The sequence below is a fragment of the Sapajus apella genome, unplaced genomic scaffold, assembly GCF_009761245.1.
Source record: "Sapajus apella isolate SASKATOON/1434 unplaced genomic scaffold, GSC_monkey_1.0 scaffold4, whole genome shotgun sequence".
NCBI lineage: Eukaryota > Metazoa > Chordata > Mammalia > Primates > Cebidae > Sapajus > Sapajus apella.
In genome coordinates, this window is record NW_022436944.1 from 54245705 (window position 1) to 54264055 (window position 18351).

The 18351-nt window shown below is 38.3% G+C and overlaps 1 long non-coding RNA gene across 1 annotated transcript; it reads right to left on the minus strand.

The window, feature by feature from the left end:
- Positions 1 to 594: 594 nt before the first annotated feature.
- On the minus strand, positions 595 to 18103 carry LOC116543725. Its single transcript, XR_004265680.1, has 3 exons — positions 17975 to 18103; positions 13510 to 13514; positions 595 to 606 (listed from the first exon to the last, which is right to left on the minus strand). It is a non-coding gene; the product is annotated as an uncharacterized LOC116543725 (long non-coding RNA).
- Positions 18104 to 18351: the final 248 nt, after the last annotated feature.

Below are 18351 nucleotides of genomic sequence, written 5' to 3' on the forward strand. Positions count from 1 at the left end.
TGTGTCCATGTGTTCTCATTGTTCAACTCCCACTTATGAATGAGAACATGTGGTGTTTCGTTTTCTGTTCTTGTGTTAGTTTGCTGAGAATGATGGTTTCCAGCTTCATCCATGTGCCTTCAAAACATATGAATTCATTCTTTTTTATGGCTGCATAGTATTCTATAATGTATATTTGCCACATTTTCTTTATCCAGACTACAATTCATGGGCATTTCAGTTGGTTCCAAGTCTTTGCTATTGTGAACAGTGCCGTAATAAACATATGTGTGCATATGTCTTTATAGTAGAATGATTTATAATCCTTTGAGTATATACCCAGTAATGGGATTGCTGGGTCAAATGGTATTTCTAGTTCTAGATCCTTGAGGAATCACCACATTGTCTTCCACAATGGTTGAACTAATTTACACTCTCATCAACAGTGTCAAAGCATTCCTATTTCTCCACATCCTTTCCAGCATCAGTTATTTCCTGAATTTTTAATGATTGCCATTCTAACTTGCATGAGATGGTATCTCATTGTGGTTTTGATTTGCATTTCTCTCTAATGACCAGTGATGAAAAGCTTTCTTTTCATGTATTTGTTGGCTGCATATATATCTTCTTTTGGGAAGTGTCTGTTCATATCCTTTGCCATCTTTTTGATGGGGTTGTTGTTGTTGTTGTTGTTTTTGTAAATTTGTTTAAGTTCTTTGTAGATTCTTGATATTAGCCCTTTGTCAGATGGATAGATTGCATTTTTTATAAAATGTTCTCCCATTCTGTAGGTTGTCTGCTCACTCTGATGATAGTTTCTTTTGCTATGCAGAAGCTCTTAAGTTTAATTAGATCCCATTTGTCAATTTTGGCTTTTGTTGCCATTGCTTTTGGTGTTTTAGTCATGAAGTCTTTGCCTATGCCTATGTCCTGAATGGTATTGCCTAGGTTTTCTTCTAGGTTTTATGGTGTTAGATTTTATGTTTAAGTCTTTAATTCATTAGTAATTTTTGTATAAGGTGTAAGGAAGGGATCCAGTTTCAGCTTTCTGCATGTGGCTACCCAGTTTCCCCAACACCATTTATTAAACAGGGACTCCTTTCCCCATTGCTCGTTTTTGTTGGGTTTGTCAAAGATTAGGTGTTTTTGTTGGGTTTGTCAATGATCAGATGGTTGTAGATGTGTGGTGTTATTACCGAGGCCTCTGTTCTGTTCTGCTGATCTACATATCTGTTTTCACAGCAGTACCATGCTGTTTTGATTGCTATAGCCTTGTAGTATAGTTTGAAGCCAGGTAGCATGATGCCTCCAGCTTTGTTCTTTTTACTTAAAATTGTCTTGACTGTGTGGGCTCTTTTTTCATTCCATATGAAATTTAAAGTCAGGATATAAAATTAGTGTGCAAAAATCACAAGCATTCCTATATACTAATAACAAACAGAGAGCCAAATCATGAGTAAACTTCCATTCACAAGTGCTACACAGAGAATAAAATGTCTAGGAATACAACTTACAAGGGATGTGAAGGAACTCTTCAAGGAGAATTACAAACTACTGCTCAAGGAAATAAGACAGAACACAAACAAAGGGAAAAATCATTCCATGCTCATGGATAGGACGAATCAATATCGTGAAAATGACCATATTGCCCAAAGTAATTTATAGATTCAGTGTTATCCCCATCAAGATGCCACTGACTTTCTTCACAGAATTGGAAAAACCTACTGTAATGTCATTTTTATTATTATTATCACTTTATTCTTTATTTGCATGCCTGCCTTTCATACTGGATTGCGAATATCCTAAGACAAGGAACTCCACATTTTGGGTATGACTCTCCAGGAGATAATATAAGGCTCTGTTTTGGTAGAAATACAATGAATTAATGTTTGAGTACTTGAAAGAACCTAATTCAACACCTTCATTTTAGAAGAAAACAGAGACCACATATCAGAGAGCAATTAGAATTATAACTCAGATTTTCTGGGTCCTAGTACTGTGTAGTTTCCTACTACAACAGGAATATCTGCATAAGAAAAATAAATTGAAGTTGGCTTCATATTCAGTGGATTTGGCCAGTGATGGAACTTGAGAAAAGAGAAGAACTTGAATGCCATACCTATGAAGTGTGTCACCTAAACTCTATTGTGTTAGTGTGTTATCTGTACTCTAGGTAAATTTTCTAGAGATTTCTGAGGCATCAAAGTAAAACCCATCTTATTTAATAAAGCCTTTTAAATATTTACAGAAACATAGGTATACATTTTAGATGTATCTATACACACATATGACAACATAGAAAATCAAACTAATTGACCCTGGATATGTTAACAAGTGATTCAGTCAACACAGGTGTTAAAATCTAACTCTTAATTCAGGGCTCTTTTCCCCAGTCATACAAGTTATCAATCACTGAATATCCATTATATGACACATATTTTGTTAGATTACTTACGTTAATAATCCTACTTTTTTCTTATATACAATCCCATGTTACAGATAAGAATCCTAAAGCTTACAGTGATTAGGGAAACTTTCAAGGTTATGTAACTAGAAAGTGGCAGAGATGAGTCACTATGACTCATTAGCAGAATGCCTTAAGATCATTTACTATCATATCAAACCACCTGCAACCCTGCTTAGAAACTTCAAACTTTTGTGAACTAGAAGAAACAGTGATACAGCAATAATCATAAACATTATCCAATATATAAGTTGGGTTTCATATTACTTTGCTTCTTTTTCTTTTTCTTCTTCTTTTTTTTCTTGAGATGGAGTCTCACTCTGTTGCCCAGGCTGGAGTGCAATGGCATGATCTCTACTCATTGTAACCTGCACCTCCTAGTTTCAAACAATCCTCCTGCCTCAGCCCCACTAGTAGCTGGGATTACAGGCATGCTCCACCATGCCTGGCTAATTTTTGTATTTTTAATAGAGAGGGGGGTCCCCCATGTTGGTTAGGCTGGTCTTGAACTCCTGACCTCAGGTGATCCACTCACCTTGGCCCCCAAAGTGCTGGGATTACAGGCATTAGCCACCACATCTCATCTACTTTGCTTGTTTTTCAAAAGGAGCTTTAGGCTTCTGCTTTTGGCAAAGATGGAATAATGGGGATTGAATTTACTCTCCTGCCTGCAACAACGAAACAAATATATATTTGTTTTGCAACAATAAAAACAAATATATATTTTCAAAATACTGGATATTAGGCAAGGAAAATGATCTCTGAGAGACAAGACAAAAACACTCAGCAAACTAAAAATAGAAGGGAACTTCTTTGATTTAAAAGGGAACCTATAAAACCTCCACAGCTGTCAGCACACTTAATAGTGAAAGACAAGTGAGGACCTACACAAGACCATCTGCTCTTAACATTTTATTAAGTATTTTACTGGAGGTTATAGCCAGTGTAATATGGCAAGAAAAAGAATAAAAGTCACTTCAATGGAAAAATGAAGACGTAAAGCTGTTTTTATTTTCAGGTAACAGAATTTCTCCGCAGAAAATTCAGCAAAATATACAAACTATGGTAACTAATAAATAAATTTAGTAATACTGCAAGAAAAGAAGACTAACATAAAATTAATATATTTATATGCACTAGTCAGTGGTAATCAGAAATTAAGTATAAATACTGTTTACAATGGCATCAAAAATATGAAGTACTTAAACATAAATCTGACAAAAGATGTGAAAGACTTATACACTGAAAGCTATAAAATATTACTGAAACAAACTATAGAAGATCTTAAAAAATGAAGAAATATACCATGTTCATGGGATGAAAGACTCAAGATTGTAAAGATATCAGTTCTTCCCAGATTGATCTATAGACCAAACCCAATACTAGTAAAAATTTAAGCAGGCTTTTTTTGTTTGTTTCTATAAATTGACAATTTAATTTTAAAATATATATGGAAATAAAGAGGTCTTAGTGTAGCTGAAACAATTTTGAAAAAAAAAAAGAAGCATAAAGGGTCCAGTCAAGATGGCTGACTAGAAGTAGCAGCTAGTGCACCACTTCCATGAAGAGAAGAGTGGTGACCAGAACCTCCAAGTAGACACACTGGGATTCATCGGGGAGACAAAATGACCCACAGAGAATGAAGAGCAAGATAGGGACAGCATCCCACGTGGGAGTGGCACAGAGCTAGGGGAGGCCCTCAGCCATGGAGAAATGGTGAGTGAATGAGAGGTGCCCAAGGACCCACACTTCTGCTGCAGACCTTTGAAACCCTTGGCTTAGAAGATCCCCCATGAACCCTCCCTGCTTTCCCCACTGGGGCCTCTGGACTGACATAGAGAGCTGCTTGGAGCCTGAGTAGAGCTGCCACTCATGTGTACACCCGGTCAAGGAGCCTTGGATTCCCAGGCCCTCCAGGATCAGCGGCTGCAGTTCTGGCAACAGGAGAGCCAAAGTTATGTTGCAAGTCTACAGGAAAGGGGCCAAATCCATGGGGCTGAGCAGTAATGGACTGTAGGTCTTGCCCACACTCCATGTCATAAGACAAGGCCCACTGACCTGGGACCCTAGTATGGCCACCCAGCCCTAACTAAGATCTTGGGCTGGGAGCAGGCCTGCAGTTCCCTGGGATGGAGCTCCCAGAGGGAGATGCAGGACACCATTTTTTGCTGTTTCACAGCCCTCACACCTTTGGCCCTCAGGTTGAGGAGGGTGTGCAGTGATTAGGGACTAATGCAAACTCCTAGTTTAGTGCAGCCTCCTCATGGAAAAGTGGCCAGATTGTTTTCCATGTGGATCCTCACCTCTGCTTCTCTTCACTGGGCAGTGCCTCTTAACTTCAGCTCCAAGCATAACCAACCAGCTCCCCAACACTTCAGTGAGTGGCGGCTTGCATTTCTCTGGGCAGGAATCCTAGAGACAAACCATAGCACCTCTGCCATTGCAGCTGCAGTGGTACCATCCTTACTGTCCTTGGGCTGGAGAAGGAACAAGGGGGCCTGGTCGTTATGCTGTCACCTGTAGCATGCAACAACAGGCACCATACGAAAAGGAGGGCCAGTCTCTCTCCCTGTGAACTCCCGCCTCCCACTCTTCACTAGGCAGAACAGCTGCACTATCCATGGCTGAGCATTCCCACTGGTAGTGGCTCTGTGTTTCCCTGGGGAGGGGGCTCACAGAGGCAACTGACAGTCCCCCTGCCACTGCCACAGAGGCGGCTCTTCCCTAACTGCCTGTAGACTGGTAAAGGAGCAAAAACTCTAAATACTTTAACACCTGCAGGAAGCCACGGCCACCATAAAAAGAAGAGGCCAGGCTGTCTTCTCTGAATACCCTGGCCTCTCTGCTTATTACCAAGCAGCCCCCAACTCCTGCTTCCCCAGCTTGGGCCCCAGGATGCATTCTTTCCACCCTGAGAGGACTGCACTGATTGATAGTGGCTCTGCATTTCTCTGGAGTGGAGCCTCAAAAGACATTAGTATTGTCCTCTTTCCAGCTTCTTATGAAAACCTGTGAAAATGAAAGGGAAGTTAAACAGCACTTGCCAAAAGACAAGTGAAAGGCCCTTGGCCACAGCTACTGCTAAGATTCCTTCCTCAACTGCCTCCAAACTGGGGAGGGGACATAAAGCTTGAGCTCTCCCCAGGTCTGTGATATGCAGCCTGGGCATGCCAAGGCACAATCTGCAGCTGGCATTCAAGTGGAAAAGAAGCCCATACTTTCAACGCATTGGGAGGGAGGGAAGACAGCTGCAGTTGTGAGGAAATACAGAGGAACCATGTGGCTGAACAAGAGCCTACTTACTGGTCACTATGCTTACGCTCCATCTACTGATTCACAGCCCAAACTTCAACACCAAATATACTTTGCTAATATGCCAGAAATACCATTTGATCCAGCAATCTCATTACTGGGTATATATGCAAAGAAATATAAATCATTCTATTATAAAGATTTATGCACACATATGTTCATTGTGGCATTATTCAAAATAGTAAAGACATGGAATCAACCCAAATGCCCATCAGTGATAGACTGGATAAAGAAAATGTGGTATATATTCAGCATGGAATACTGGAATGAGATCATGTCCTTTGCCAGGACACGGATGTAGCTGGAAACCATTATTCTCAGCAAATTAACACAGGAACAGAAAACCAAACACTGCATGTTCTCACTTACAAGTGGGAGCTGAACAACGAAAACACATGGACAGAGGGAGGGTAACAACACACACTGGGGCCTGTTGATGGCGGGCAGGGTGAACATCAGGATACACAGCTAATGCATGCTGGGCTTAATACCTAGGTGATGTTGATAGGTGCAGCAAACCACCATGGCACACATTTACTTATATAATGAACCTGCATGTCCTGCAGTTTGATGTAGAAGAAAATAAATGAAAAAAGAAACTATCAACAGAGTAAATAGGATCTGAAAAGTGAATCAACCTACAGCATGGGAAAAAATATTTGCAAACTTTGCAAATCTGCATCCAACAAAGATCTAATATCCAGAATCTATAAGCAACTTAAATTAATAAGCAAAAAACAAAAAGTGGGCAAATTACATGAACAGAGAGTTTCCAAAATAAGACATACCAAGGCCAACAAGTACATGAAAAAATGCTCACCATCACTAATCATTAAAGAAAGGCAAATCCAAACCACAATGAGATACCACAAAGAAAGGCAAATCTTTGCCTACCAATGAGAAAGGCAAATCAAAACCACAATGAACTCATACCAGTCAGAATGGCTATTATAAAAAGTCAAAAAACAACAGATGCTGGTGAGGCTAGGGGGAAAACAGAACACATACACTGTTGGTGGGAAAGTAAATTAGTTCAGTCACTGGAAAGCAATTTGGAGATTGCTCACAGAACCTAAAATAGAGCTACCGTTTGAACCACCAATCCCATTATGGGGCATATGCTCAAAGGAAAATAGGTAATTCCACCATAAAGACACATACAAGTTGCAGCACTATTCACAATAGCGAAGATGTGGTATCAACTTAAATGATCATCAGCTGCAGACTGGAGAAAGAAAATGTGGAACATATACGCCATGAAGCACTATGCAGCTATAAAAAGAAGAAGATCATGTTTCTTGCAGAAACATGGATGCAGCTTGAGGCCATTATCTTAAGCAAACTAACACAGAAATAGAAAACCAAATACCACATGTTCTCACTCATAAGTGGGAGCTAAATATTGAGAATATATGGACACAAAGAAGGGAACACCAGATGCCAGGACCTAGGTGAGAATGGAGGGTGGGAGGAGGTACTATGCTTATTACCTGGGTGATGAAATACTCGGTACAGCAATCTCCCATGAAACGCAATTTATCTATATAACAAACCTGCACAATTACCCCTGAGCCTAAAAGTTGTAAAAAAAAAAAAAAAAAAATAAAAAAAAAAAAAAGTATAAATTTGGCAGACTAACATTACCAACTTTTGAGACTTATATTAAAGTTGTAGTAATCAAGAGGGCCATCAATTAAAACGAATATATCAATAGAAAAAGAATTACGAATCAAGATATATAGCCATGAATATATGGACAACTATTAGACAATTCGGTGGAAAAATGATAGTACTTTTTTTTTTTTTAACAATATTGGTAGTATGATTGGATAGCAATATGCAAAAGACGAAAAGATCTCTATACCACAAATTACATTTAAAAATTAACACCAAATTGATAATATACCGAAATATTAAACCAAAAATATAAAGCTTAAAGAAGAAAATAATTTTTTGTGACTACTGGTTAGACAAAGATTTCTTAGACATTACACCAAAAGCACTGTATATAAAGTAAAATCTTTCCCAATTGGATTTTGCCTACATTAAACCTCTCCTGTTTGCAAAACACTACTAAAAAAATTAAAAGACAAGCCAAAAATATAAAAAATATTTCATGTCATCAAGAATTTGTAACTGGATTATATGAAGAACTCCTAAAATTCAATAATAAGAACACGAAGACTCAATAAAAAATTTCAAAGGAAGCTGGGCATGGTGGCATGTGCCAGTAGTCTCAGTTATTTGCGAGGCTGAAGCAGAAGGATTGCTTGAGCCCAAGAGTTTGAGGCTACAGAGAGTTATGCTCACATCACTGGATTCCAGCCAGGGTGAGAGAGCAAGACCCTGACACACACACACACACACACACACACACACACACAGATTTTCGAAAAAACTCCAACTGATTAAACAGACATTTCTCTAAAGAAAATATTCATGTAAGAGATAACATAAAAAGATGTTCAACATACTTAGTCTTGAGGAAAGTGAAAGTTAAAACTACAGTGACATTGTGCACATCTATTAGAATTGTTAAAATTAAAAAGACTGATCATAGCAAATTTTGGTGAGAAATGTAAAAGTACTGAGATGCTCATTCTATGCTGGTGGGCATGTCAAATGGTCTGACTACTTTGGAAAACAGTTTTCTAGTTTTCTAAAAAGTTAAATATACACCTACTATAAGAGCCAGCAATCCTATTTTTAAGAATTTACCCAACAGAAACGAAAGCCTATGTCTATAAAAAGACTTGGATAGCAACATTCACAACAGCTTTATTGGTAATAGCCAAAGCCAATGTCCATCAAAAGGTAAATGTAATAAACAAACTGGGAGGTACTCATGCAGTGGAATATTATTCAAAAGTAAAAAGCAATGAACTATTCACAACATGTATGAATTTCAAAATAGCTATGCTGATGCAGAAAAGCCACACAAAAAGGAGTATATATTGTGTGACTTCATATGTATTAAACTTTGAAAAATGTAAACCATTCTTTAGTGTCAGAAAGCAAATCAATGGTTGCCTGGAGGATAAGGCAGAGAGCATCTTCAGGCAGGAGGAAGCATCTAGGGTTAAAGGCTATATCCACTCTATTGATTGTGGTGAGAGTTTCATACATGGAAATAAATCGTATATTTAAAGTATTTTCAGTTTATTGTTAAATTATATCTTGATAGACTTCATTAAAAAAATTGATTCATGGCCGTAATGCTGAGGAAACCCTGAGTCCTTTCCAAAAATCAGATGTACTAAGTCATGGGCTAACTGGGCATAGATGGGTTACCTGGCAGAGCTTTTACTACCCAAAATGGTGAAGATGCTAAGATCTGAAGTCCTTTTGTTATGATTACGTGGTTTAGTTTTGTTGCTTTCCTCACTTATTTGTAACTCATTACCTGGTAACCTAATGTATGGTTGCTGGTTATTGGGTCCAAGATACATGCGTACATTGATGGCTTTAGCCTGACAGCTCTTGAGAATTGCAGCTACCCCAGCAGCAATGGGCTTGGGGCTTCTGGTCAAACATGCACTGACTTTAGCTCTGAGGATTCTGGGTTTCATGAGGGATTAAAATAAATATTCTCTGCTCCTCAGAGGATGACGCAGTGAGAGGCCACAGAGCCTGAATCCACATGTACAAGTTGCTCTCCAACTAAATTTTGACCTGGCTTCTGAAGCAGCCACTAAAGCTACAGAGATAACTTTACTTTGACACATAACTACCAGAGCCAGAGATACACACTCTCACTTGAGTTCCAACATTTTCCCATCTCTGAGGGATGCCACCCCTGTTTAGTGGCACGCAGATTTGAGGAAGCCTGATGAAGGCACCACTGCTCCAAAACTGAGAATACAGTCAATTGAAAAAGGCACAGAAATCAGGCAACTTCAGATCAAAATATCAGATTTATTGAGTCTAGATCGGATGATGTGGAGTCTAACGGGGTAGCTTTATTTAAGATCCAGCACTAGGCATGCTGTTAGGGGAACCTGAAAACTATAAAAACCTAAAAACATGAAAAACAAAACTTTAAAACAGCTTTTTTGTTTTCATCTTAAAACCCTCTCAGCATAGTTATATGATTTAACCAGAAGAAACAAATTCAACTTTTAACAGCTTTCAATCAAGTGTTTGTGGGAACACAAAACATGGAGTTCACAGCACAGCACACTGGAAAACTTCTGTATTTCTTTCTCATCCATTTCTTCCATCAGAGCTCTATAATTTAAACCAGCTGCTCTACTCTTCACTACTCTCTCTGTCTCTTAATCTCCTCCTTTCCCCTGCCTGTCTCTGTTGTAGCTTCATCCCATTTCCTCAGAGAGTTAAGTGCTTTTTCTTTATCAAGTGTGTGGTTCTACTAGCTACCTTGCTCCTTCACTCCTTGGAGAATAAGAAAGGTGAACATCTGTGAATGTTTAGTCTCTAATATTTCCTTTTATCCTCATTTCTCTCCAGCAATAATTTCCCTGTATCAGTGAACATCTCCCTGCTACCTTCAAAATCTGAAAATCCCCAACCCCTGACATGAACTTTTCCCATTGCTTGATTTGTTTTGCTCCTTAGTACTTAACATTCTCGAAATTACACGCATATTTTACTTGACAGTTTTTTCTATCATCTGTCTTCCTCCCCACCCCCAACCATAAATGTAAGCTTGAAGAGAGCAAGGATTTTGTTTGGTTGGTTAATTGTTGGACTTCCAAAGCATTGAAATGAACTTAGCATACAGATTGGTTCTCAGTAAATATTTCTGCAGTGAAGATGTAGTTCTTTCAAGGAGGCATCCTGTTTTGTCATTTTTCCTTTCAGAGTGAATTGCCACTATAGCATCCTGTGCTCAGTGATAGGCTGGGAGCCACCTGTGGGAAGAGTGTCTTTGGTAAAAATGCCGTGATGGATTTCAGCACACAGCAGCTGAGGCTTTTGATCAAGACACTCCTCGAAATTGGAGTCCGAAAGGAGCCTTCCCAATGCTGCCACAAACAGCATTTTCCTTTCTGATACCTTCATTCCACATAATCTTGGGATCCCTGAGAAGGGTCAAATACTTTCAGTGTCTGATCATTACCCTTCAAATAATGACTTTATTCTGGAAGAAGGTTTAATTTCTTGAAATATTTATCACCACATCAATTGATCCTGGATTCCAACTTGTGGAATTAGAAAAGACTAGCCCAAGTATAATTTTACAGGAATGAAATGCCCCCCACAGACCTTGTGGAAAACTTTCTGAAACAAGATGTAACACATCCTGTCCCTGGCAAAGAGCCTACCTTAGAGGCAGCCCAGAGAGAAGGACAAAGCAGACCCACTGTTCAGACACCTGCTCTCTTTCTGCTGTTGCCTGGAGCACGTAGGAGCCCATATCTGGGCCTGTTTCTTCAAGGTGAGAACCTGAACTCAATAATCAATATTCACAGAGGGCTCAGCCCAGCTCAACGATCCATGCTACCAAAGCTGTTGACCTTTAACTAAACCATTGTTTTGGATTTAATTGTAATTTGGCACTAGCCAACTCCAGAGGGAGGAGAAGAGAATCTAATTTTTTCATTGCATGCATCTTGGCAAAAATTGGATCAAGAATGAGAGGTTATTTCCTAGTGCTGCAACCAGGTTGGATCCTCAGTTAATATATAAAATGAGCATCTGCTATGCATCAGACACTGTACTTGATGCTGACAAAATAGGAATGGATAAGACATATTAAAGTGCTGGGTACACTAAAAACCCCGGCTTCACCACAGTGCAGTATATCCATGTAATAAAACTGTGCTTGTATCCCCTAAATATATAAAAGTTAAAAAAAATTAAAAATAAGACATGGGCCATGCACTTGGGGCATTTACAATATTACTGTATAGTGTATCTTCTTCTGTTGTCATTTGTGCTACTTGATCTTATTTCTTAAGTGATAACATTCTCCCAACTAGCCAAGGCCCTCCCACTGGAAGACAAATATCTTCACTGCAGTATCCACCACCATCTTCCTTCCCCATATAGCAAAGCACAGAGGAAAAACCATAGGCTCTAGAGTCAAGTCCCAATTTCCTAACGTGTGAACTTAAGCAAGTTACTGACCTTCTGTAGCCATCAATGTCCTACTCTGAGACCTGGAAAAACAAGCCCTCCTTTGCCGGATGTTTTGAAGATTAAAGACAACCTATGCAAAGCTATAGTCTAAGCTCTTGGCACATTTCAGGGGCTCTCACTATTATTGCAATACTGTTGCTCTTATAAAATGTTCTGGATCTGCCTGAACCTACTCCTCTTATTATGATAGAGAGTTAAGAAGTTAACTAGTGACAAAACACCTGCTTGTTCTTAATCACCTTACGAAGTCACAGTGCATGTGATAGACGAATCAAGCACTGTAAACACTGCACCCCTTACAAGACTTTGAGTTCGAAATCTGGAATATCAGCTAAATCATAGCTATATTAGTCAGCCCTATGCACAGACCTTATGCTTCGTTTGTAAAATAAGAACATTCAAATTTACTTATTTCAAACTCTTGGTGTTACAACAGTTCAAGAAAACCTTTAAATGACCCATTTGGCTATAATTATTTTCTACACATTGCTGAACTGATTTCCTATTGATTTATGTAGAATCTCATTTTCCTCAACTATTTTTGTGTCATTGGACGTTTTATGGAGAGCTACCTCTTTTTTATAACACCTTCTTTTCTTATGTGTCTGACATTGAGAATACTTAAAATTCTTTTTATTATCTCTCTTCTGCCCATCCCTCATACCCATTGCTTGTGGGATCTAGTCAGGCCCCTTCTCTCTGTACAAAATCTCATTATATTCTTTGGTGTGTAGATTGCCTATACATTGATACCTTGAACGGCTCTGTCTTCACTTAGACCCTCTCTGATGAGCTCTTTGCCCACATATTCTGCAACTTACCACAGAGCTCTAACTGGATGTTCTTGTTGCCTAGTGAACAAAGGCCAGGCAATAAGAAATGCACCTGTAGCCAAATGAAGTACAGATTTATTTATAAGCTGCAGTATTTATTTAGCTTGCTGTGGCTCAGGAAATGCACAGTTAAAGACACCATGGGAGCTAATTCTAAATTGTGTGCTGTCAAAAGACAAGTTGATAATTGTGTACCCTGGTGATTTTTACCTAGGAAACATGATGATTAATGTGAGGCCTAAGTCACCATTAATTAAGAAGAGTGACCACTCCTGTCAGCTGGACAAGGAGACATTTAGCTATTTTTGTGGTTGTAGGGTAACCTTGACTCTATCTTCTTTCAGAATGGTCCTGCAGTGGCCTTGTCTAATTATTATTTACTTGGCATGAACGAAGTTTATACTTGGTTGGGAAACCATGGCCTAGGCCCACGTTCGCCATCTGATTCTATGGGGACCTCAAAAGCTCTTATCCCGGTTTTTCCAGCAATTTCATTTGCAAATTCACCTCAGCGAGCCTCCTGCACTTTCTTTCATTCCCACCTACACAAACCAGTAAGTCTTGCCTCCTATCTGTCTCCTCATTCTGATCACAATTGCTCATTTCTGAAACTTGACACTTCTTCCCTCTTTAATACAAATATATTTTTTAAAAATGTGCTTACACTTTTTTTTTTTTTTTTGAGACAGAGTTTTACCTCCTGTTGCCCAGGCTGGAGTGCAATGTGCTATTTCGGCTCGCTGCAACCTCTGCCTCCCGGGTTCAAGTGATTCTCCTGCCTCAGCCTCTCGAATAGCTGGGATTACAGGCATGCACCACCATACCTGGCTAATTTTGTATTTTAGTAGAGAAGGAGTTTCACCTTATTGGTCAGGCTGGTCTCAAACTCCTGACCTCAGGTGATCTGCCCACCTCAGCCTCCCAAAGTACTGGGATTATAGGCATGAGCCACCGTGCCTGGCCTTCTACATCTTTCTATTTGTCAGTAAAGTACCCCTAACTTATTTGAATACTGCTAACATAATGCAACTTCTGAATATAAATTTGAACATGCCACCAGCTTGTTTAACAATGTTCACTGGTTTCTCTGGCATTCAGGGGATAAACCTAATCATTGTGTATAGTCTTGAAACCTTCTTGATTTTGTCCTTGCCAGTCTACTTTGGAAATACAGAGACAGTGCTGCCAAGCCCATGCTCTCAGGCAGCAATCAGTCTGCAAGCCTTAGAGGTGGCTCTTCTCCCCATATGTAAGCTTGTTGCAATCACAGTTATTAGGCTATGAACATTCCATGAGTGAAAGAAATATTTTATAAAATGTTAGATGGCTGGAAAGATGGATAATAGAATTTACATATGGATACAGACCTAGAGTAAGAGGTAAGAAAAACATAAGAAAATTTAGGTTGAGAATTGGAAGGTGAGGAAAAAAGGAAGAATATGAAAGTGGTCTGGAGAAAGGAAGAATGATAAAAGTATACGGGAGAATAAGAAAAATATGTGCATTTGTGTCACAGGTGGGTTATTTAACTATCACCATCCTATTGCAGCAGATGGGCGTTTGTTAAGGCCCCACAAGGTTGCGTAGAAGCGCTGGTGGCAGTTAGATATCAGTAGTGACTACAGTGTCTGCTTCAGGGTATGGAGAGGGCTTTCTTGACAACCAAACTTTTAGTATAGTGAAATTAATCTTCCTTAGTACTGGTACTATTTGCTATGCCATTCCTTATGGTAATTTATACTGAAAAATTAAAAAGAAGGAAGGTGTTATGTACTACACTATTAAATTCAGAGAACATAGAGAGTATGTTCTGTTGAGTGGCTGGCTAATAAAAATAGCCCCAGAATGGTTCAAAGAAAATGCTGCTCTATAGGTCAAAAGTAGTCTTTGAACAGAGAATTATTTTTTCTTAACAACTAAAAAATCTTTTTATCCTTGAAAATAAAGTGAAGGCAGTGAAATAGACTGGGTCACAACTACTAAACATGTGCTAATCCCTTGAACATTTTGACATTCTATCAGAGACTATGAAACAATTTTCAAAATGCACTTGTGAGAACGAGGAACATGGTACCATCCAGATTTCCAAACCTTTGATGTGCTGCTGGCTGGAAAAATAATTGTGCCCTCTTAATAATCCAAATTAACAGGATATAAATATTTCACCTTTTAAATAATTTAAATTAACATTGTGAACTGAAGAAACTGCCGATTGCTAAAATTCATACACTACCATTTTCTCTCACTGAAAAGTGCACTTACTGGGAAAATACCAGAATCTTTATTATCTAATGCAGTTAAACTAATCAAATTGATGAATAAATGCTGCTACACCTTCAATAGTTTATTGTGGAAAAGATCAATTCCATTTTATCACGTATTGTCTGGACACTTTCTTTATGCAAGATGCAAAGTCAAGTTCTGAGGGAGGTAAAGAGCTCTTAGGAACTTATTAACTGTCAGAGGGATAGGCAAGTTTATAAATAACCATGATTGAGTAATCTAAAGAATGCAAGAGACACACAAACTGGGAACTAGAGAGCTCCAGAAAGAGGGGACTCTCTATTTCTTTGGTGGCCATGGATCAGGAGAGGCTAAATAGAAGTGGTGGAACTGACATTAAACCCTGAAAGACTATCTCCAGTCCCCCTTTCAGTCGTTCACATAACATCTGGGATGATCTTTCCGAAATGTATATCTAATCATGATCGTTTTCCTGCTTAAAACTCTTCAATGGGTTCACATAATATTTTATGATAAAATTAAGGCTCTCTGACATGAATAATGAGATCCTTTTTTCTATGTCCATTTTAATGCCTTTTCAGCCTCAATGCTTGCCATTTATCTCCAAATCCTCTTTACTCACCAAAAAATGAACTGTCTGACAGCCATGTGTGAATGTTAACATGAGATGCATGAGATGATAATAGAAAAGAATGAAGAAAGGTCATATTAGTTGGGGCAGGCCTTTCATTGGAGGCCCTGATATAATGTCTTAAGGCAATAGGCAGAGAAAATGATCACAGGACCTAGAGGAATGGGACAAGATCTAGAGCAGTGGTTCTCAAGCTTTATTATGTAACAGAATCATCTGATTTTTGACTCCCAGTTTTTGACTCAGAATGTAAATTTTCCAGAAGTTCCCAGGTGGTGCTAATGCACCATACTTTCAGAATCACTGATCTAGAATAACATGCAGAGAAAAACTGGAAGAAGGCTTTTCTAGAAGGTGTGCTATATAGGCTTAGGACATTTTGGAAAAAAGGCTAGAAAATGGACAAAACCACCACTGTGGATCATTGCTAGGAATCTGTTGCTTTGATTGCATCTCTTATTTTGACTGATAGTAGGAAATCGCTTTGACATTTAAAATTAAAATCTTTGAAAGAAAGCTCATGAAGAAAGACAAAACTAACACTACCTAATTCATAGTATGGCTGTTTGATTGAAATGAATCAATCAATGCATAGGAATCATCTAGTACATAAACAGACAAATGTGGCTCAGCAAAAGCAAAAGGTCTTCTCAATAGTATGAGCTATATCTTGACATTTTCATATCCTCGGTTCTTAGAATTGTCATTATGCATGGTAAACACTCATACTTGCAGAATGTGTAAAGTAATATTGATCATGTACTTAGAACTATCTTGGTCCAATTTGGCATCTTTTATCCTTCTACCAGCCATTTTTAACTCAAACTCTCTCCATCTTCTAACAATCCTTCTCTGCAATGCTCATTAAAACTAAATTTTTCTTTATCTACCTGCCATCACCTTGTCCTAGAGCATAAAGGCTGTACGCAACAATTGTTGTACGCAATCCCACTGTATCTGCCAATCCCCTACCCTTTCTCTTTCTGACTCTATATATTGTCCCCAGTTCACAAAGCACTAAAGGTGAAGAGCATATTTAGTGGTTCTCATTCCACACTTCATGGATCATCAATCCAAGGGAGAAGATAGTAAGTTGCATTGGTGGGATATGCAATTTACTGTCAAAAAATGCAGAGATTCAAAGGCAGAGTTATGAATGTTCAAAGTACTTAGTATATATGCTTGACTAGACACTTGTTTTAGCCTAAGTTCCTTGAGGATCTAGAGCTTGAACCAGGGAAGCAGTGACTTCTATGTAGGTAATATAGTCTGGGAACTGATCTGAGGAAACAAGAATGAGAGACTGAGAATGTGAAATCAGAGGAGAGAACTTCAGGGATAAATGATCAGGTCAAAACCTCCAAAAGTTGGAATCGACCTCCAAATATTTTATCTCCAAGGGACATAAGAGCATTCATCCATGGATGTCCATCACCTATTAGTTAAGGCTTGCCTGTAGAACTTCTACGTGTGTCTATATGAGCACCTAGAAGGTTGCAGCAAGGATTCCATTACTATGTATTTCAGAGGTCACTGAGCAAGAAAGTCAGTGATATATAGAGAGTTAAGGTAATGTACTCAATTAAACAATTGTATAATGTTGGATGTTGTAGTAATTTCACCATTTATAAAAATCAACTCAAATTGGATTAAAGGTTTAAATATAAGCCCTCAAACTATGAAAATCTTAAGAGAAAACCTAGGAAATACCTTCTTGACAATGGCAATTTTTTTTTTTTTTTTTGCTAAGTCTCAAAAAGCAATTACAACAAAACCAAAAACTGACAAGTAGGATCTAGTTAAACTAAAGAGCTTCTGCATAACAAAAGAAACTATCAACAGAGTAAACAGACAATGGGAAAAATGGGAGAAAATATTTGCAAACTATGTATCTGACAAAGGTCTAACATCAAGAATCTACAAGGAACTTAAGAAGCAAAAACCAAATAACTCCAATCAAAATTGGGCAAATGACATGAACAGACACTTTTCAAAAGAAGACATACAAGCACCTAACAAACATAAAAATATGCTCATCATTACAAATCATCAGATAAATGCAAATTATAACTACAATGAGATACTATCTTACACAAGTCAGAATAGCTATTATAAAAAGTAAAAAACAACAAAACAAAAAACAGATGCTAGTGATGCAGGGGAGAAAATGGAGGACATACACTATTGATGGGAAAATAGTTCAGTCATTGTGGAAAACAGTTTGGAGATTTCTCAAAGAATGTAAAACAGAGCTATCATTTGACACAGCAATTTATTATTGGTTATATACCCAAAGGAAAATAGATAATTATACCAAAAATAGACATGCGTTTGCTCTTCCCAATAGCAAAGACATGAAATTAATCTAGCTGCCCATCAATGGTAAACTGGATAAAGAAAATGTGGTACATATACACCATGGGATACTACACAGCCATAAACAAAAATGTAATCATATCCTTTGTAGCAGCATGATTGGAGCTGGAGGCCATAATCCTAAGTGAATTAATGCAGGAATAGAATAACAAAGCCACATATTCTTATTTACAAGTGGGAGCTAAATATTGAGAACACAAGAGCATAAACATGGGAACAATCTACACTGTGGACTACTAGAGGGGGAAATTAGGGAGGAGAGTGTGGGATGAAAAACTATCTATTGGGTACTATGCTTATTACTTGGATGCAATATATCCATGTAACAAATGTGCACATGTACCCCCTGAATTTAAAATATGAGTTGAAATTTACAAAAAAAAAAGATTTACCAGAAAGAAGACAGAGCC